The sequence below is a fragment of the Salmo salar genome, chromosome 03, assembly GCF_965601325.2.
Source record: "Salmo salar chromosome 03, fSalSal1, whole genome shotgun sequence".
In the NCBI taxonomy this organism is placed as follows: domain Eukaryota; kingdom Metazoa; phylum Chordata; class Actinopteri; order Salmoniformes; family Salmonidae; genus Salmo; species Salmo salar.
This window is the reverse complement of record NC_138293.1, coordinates 43489805-43495193: the sequence shown is the minus strand read 5'-3', so window position 1 is coordinate 43495193 and position 5389 is coordinate 43489805.

Genomic DNA, 5389 nt, shown 5'->3' with positions numbered 1-5389 from the left:
GCGCGAGCTGGATTAGCAAAAAAGACAAAAAGCTGGTCACATTACCGGACATCCCGGGGCCGTTCAATGTATGCGTTTAAAGCTCTCACAGGATATGTAACCTCTGTTGCTCTTCAAAAACAAAAGGAGGTAGCGAAAAAGCTAAGGACCTATAGGACATAGCCATGACATTCGGTGCGAAGGCTGCATTCGGAAGCAACGTCATCTTAGTCACCCGGGGGCGAACTGAGTACAGGAGGGTGTACAGATAACGCGTGTAGGTCCCCAAAACATTTAGCCGAGGCCAAAGCCATGAGCAGGGAGGTTTCGTAGGAGAGGCTCTTCAGATCTAGAGGCTCGAAGAGGGCCACACGCAGTGCCTCCAAAACCAGTGTGGCTCAATAGGTTTAGAGACTGGTCTGAGACGACGTACACCTTCCAGGAACCGCACAACCAGGGGCTGGTTGTGGCTCCGTCAATTCCCACGTGACACCCTGGGATAGCGGCCATGTACAATTTTAAGTAGAGAATGCCTGCCCCTGCTCGAAAAACTCCTGTAGGAACATAAGGATGTCCCTCACAGAGCACGTGCTCTGAATACAACAGGTGTAGACCTGACTGTGAAATGCTTACAAGCCCTAACCAACAGTGCAATTTTTTATATAATATAGACCTGCCGGGATTTTCCATGAACCGGCAGAACAGAGAAGCTACAAATGAAGTCGGAAGTTTACATACACCTTAGCCAAATACATTTAAACTCAGTTTTTCACAATTCCTGACATTTAATCCTAGTAAAAATGCCCTGTCTTAGGTCAGTTACGATCACCACTTTATTTTAAGAATGTGAAATGACAGAATGATAGTAGAGAGAATAATTTATTGCAGCTTTTATTTATTTCATCACATTCCCAGTGGGTCAGAAGTTACACTCAATACACTCAATTAGTATTTGGTAGCATTGCCTTTAAATTGTTTAACTTGGGTCAAAATGTTTCGGGTAGCCTTCCACAAGCTTCCGACAATAAGTTGGGTGAAATTTTGGCCCATTCCTCCTGACAGAGCTGGTGTAGATGAGTCAGGATTGTAAGCCTCCTTGCTCACACACACATTTTCAGTTCTGCCCACAAATGTTTTATAGGATTGAGGTCAGGGCCTTGTGATGGCCTTGACTTTGTTGTCCTTTTTGCCACAACTTTGGAAGTATGCTTGGGGTCATTGTCCATTTGGAAGACACATTTGCGACCAAGCTTTAACTACCTGACTGATGTCTTGAGATGTTGCTTCAGTATAGCCACATAATTTTCCTCCCTCATGATGCCATCTATTTTGTGAAGTGCACCAGTCCCTCCTGCAGCAAAGCACCCCCACAACATGATGCTGCCACCCCCGTGCTTCACGGTTGGAATGGTGTTCTTCGGCTTGCAAGCATCCACCTTTTTCCTCTAAACATAATGATGGTCATTATGGCCAACAGTTCTATTTTTGTTTCATCAGACCAGAGGACATTTCTCCAAAAAGTATGATCTTTGTCCCCATGTGCAGTTTTTGGAGCAGCAGCTTCTTCCTTGCTGAGCGCCCTTTCAGTTTATGTCGATATAGGATTCGTTTTACTGTGGATATAGATACTTTTGTACCTGTTTTCTCCAGCATCTTCACAAGGTCCTTTGCTGTTGTTCTGGGATTGATTTGCACTTTTCGCACCAAAGTACATTCATCTCTAGAAGACATAATGCCGCTCCTTCCTGAGCAGTATGACGGCTGCGTGGTCCCATGGTGTTTATTCTATTTTACTACTATAATACTATTGTTTGTACAGATGAACGTGGTACCTTCAGGCATTTGGAAGTTGCTCCCATGGACGAACCAGACTTGTGGAGGTCTACAATTTATCAGAAGCTTCTAAAGCTATGACATCACTTTCTGGAAATGTCTAAGCTGTTTGAAGACACAGTGAATTTAGTGTATGCAAACTTCTTACCTCCTGGAATTGTGATGCAGTGAATTATAAATTAAATAATCTGTCTGTAAACAGTTGTTGGAAAAAGTACTTGTGTCATGCACAAAGTAGATGTCCTAACCGACTTGCCAAAACTATAGGGGGTGGGGGTGGGGGGGGGTCTATTTGTCAATAACAGCTGGTGTGCAATGTCTAATATTAAAGAAGTCTCGAGGTATTGCTCGCCTGAGGTAGAGTACCTTATGATAAGCTGTAGACCACACTATCTACCAAGAGAGTTCTCATCTATATTATTTACCGCCACAGAACGAAGCTGCCACTAAGACCACTCTCAACCAACTCTATAAGGCCATAAGCAAATAAGAAAATGCTCACCCAGAAGCGGCGCTCCTAGTGGCCGGGGACTTTAATGCAGGCAAATGTAAATCATTTTTACAACATTTTTACCAGCATGTCACAGAGGGGAAGAAATCCTAGACCATTTTTACTCCACACACAGAGATGCGTACGAAGCTCTCCACCGCCCTCCATTTGGCAAATTTGACCATAATTCTATCCTCCTGATTCCTGCTTACAAGCAAATATTAAAGCAGGAAGCACCAGTGACTCGGTCTATTAAAAAGTGTTCAGATGAAGCAGATGCTAAACTACAGGACTGTTTTGCTACCACAGACTGGAACATGTTCCAGGATTCTTCCGATGGCATTGAGGAGTACACCACATCAGTCACTGGCTTTATCAATAAGTACATTGAGGACGTCGTCCCCACAGTGACTGTACGTACATACCCCAACCAGAAACCATGGATTACAGGCAACATTCGCACTGAGCTAAAGGGCAGAGCTGCCGCTTTCAAGGTGCGGGACTCTAACTCCGGCTTTGACGACCGTCGGATGTGGCAGGGCTTGGAAACTATTACGGACCATACAAAAGGAAACCCAGCCGTGAGGGCACCGGTTAGTCGGGCTAATTGAGGTAATATGTACATGTAGGTACAGTTAAAGAGACTATGCATAGATGATAAACAGAGAGTAGCAGCAGCGTAAAATGGGTTGGCGGGACACAATGCAAAGAGTCCGGGTAGAAATTTGATTACCTGTTCAGGAGTCTTGTGGCTTGGGGGTAAAAGCGGTTGAGAAGCCTTTTGGTCTTAGACTTGGCGCTCTGGTACTGCTTGTCATGTGGTAGCAGATAGAACAGTTTATGACTGGGGTGGCTGGGGTCTTTGACAATTTTTAGGGTCTTCCTCTGACACCACCTGGTGTAAAGGTCCTGGATGGCAGGCAGCTTAGCCCCAGTGATGTACTGGGCTGTACGCACTACCCTCTGTAGAGCCTTGCGGTCAGAGGCCGAGCAGTTGCCATACCAGGCAGTAATGCAACCAGTCAGGGTGCTCTTGATGTTGCAGATGTAGAACCTTTTGAGGATCTGAGGATCCATGCCAAATCTTTTCAGTCTCCTGAGGGGGAATAGGTTTTGTTGTGCCCTCTTCACAACTGTCTTGGTGTGTTTGGACCATTCTAGTTTGTTGGTGATGTGGACACCAAGGAACTTGAAGCTCTCAACCTGCTCCACTACAGCCCGTCGATGAGAATGGGGGCATGCTCGGTCCTCCTTTTCCTGTAGTCCACAATCATCTCCTTTGTCTTATATTACATTGAGGGATAGGTTGTTATTCTGGCACCACCCAGCCAAGTCACTGACCTCCTACCTATAGGCCGTCTTGTTGATGTCAGCCTACCATTGTTGTGTCGTCTGCAAACTTAATGATGGTGTTGGAGTTGTGCCTGGCCATGCATTCATGGGTGAACAGGGAGAACAGGGGGGGACTGAGCAAGCACCCCTGAGGGACTCCAGTGTTGAGGATCAGCGTGGCAGATGTGTTGCTACCTGTCCTCACCACCTGGGGGAGGCCCATCAGGAAGTCCAGGATCCAGTTGCAGAGGGAGGTCTTTAGTCCCAGGATCCTTAGCTTAGTGATGAGCTTTGAGGGCACTATGGTGTTGAACTCTTGAGTTGTAGTCAATGAATGGCATTCTCACATAGGTCTTCCTTTTGTTCAGGTGGGAAAGGGCAGTGTGGAGTGCAATAGAGATTGCATCATCTGTGGATCTGTTTGAGCGGTATGCAAATTGGAGTGGGTCTAGGGTTTCTGGGATAATGGTGTTAATGTGAGCCCTTACCAGCCTATCAAAGCATTTCATGGCTACGGACGTGAGTGCTACGGGTCTGTAGTCATTTAGGCAGGTTACCATAGTGCTCTTGGGCACAGGGGCTATGGTTGTCTGATTGAAGCATGTTGGTATACAGACTCAGTCAGGGACATGTTCAAAATGTCTGTGAAGACACCCGCCAGTTGGTCAGCACATGCCCGGAGCACACGTCCTGGTAATCTGTCTGGCCCAGTGGCCTTGTGAATGTTGACCTGTTTAAAGGTCTTACTCACGTCGTCTACGGAGAGCATGATCACACAGTTGTCCGGAAAAGCTGTGTTGCTTGCCTCGAAGCCAGCATATAAGTGATTTAGCTCGTCTGGTAGGCTCGTGTTACTGGGCAGATCGCGGCTGTGCTTCCCTTTTTATCAGATTGGCCCTCCCAGGGGCAAGGCCCATAGGAACCAAATCTCCGGCCACACTTGCCTACGATATGGGAGTAGCCATGGTTGCCCGCCTAAAAGGTGAATGATCTCCGTGAACCAAGGCTGCCTGGGCTAACGCCGAGCCACAAGAACCAATGGTAAGCCCTCCCGGCGCACCCTCTCCAACGTGGGCTGAGTCAGAACCCCTGGCTGAAACGTTTAGAGGGTCCGTGGCCACTGGTGCGCCAGAGCATCCGTTCCAAACAGTGCACTCCGGTCCCTCATCAAGGGAAGATGGACGACATTGTGTTTTCTTGCAATGCGTAAAGATAAACGTAAGCCCTGCCAAAAATTCAGCCTCTACTGCTGAGAGAGAGGGTCCCAACTGGATAAAAGATCTGCACCCAAGTTTAGGCAACCGTGGACATGCATCACCAAAGCGAGACCATGTGCGCACTGCTCCCCGGCAATAGGGAGCGAGCTAAGGTTAGGAGCGATAGTCTATCCCCATCTGTTGATACAGGCCACCATTGACATATTGTCATTTCTAACGAGCACAAGCTGGCCCGACAAAAGCAGGGAGAAGTGCCTGAGCGCCAGATACACCTTTAGAAGCTCTGGGTAATTGATATGCAGTACGTTCCTCGGGGAGGTGCGTCTGTCGTGAGCACCTTGCGGGATACAACTTGGCCTATGGGAGCCCCCTGACATTAGCAGAAGGTTCCACCATTGGGCAATGACCCAAAGGCCTGACGGGGACACCCAAAGCGACCGGCTTAGGCTGCGAGATGTGTCCAGGTAAGTGGCTAGCACTCAGTGCTGGAAGGGCCACATTAACAATAGCCCCAGGGGAAGGACTTCCATCACCTCCA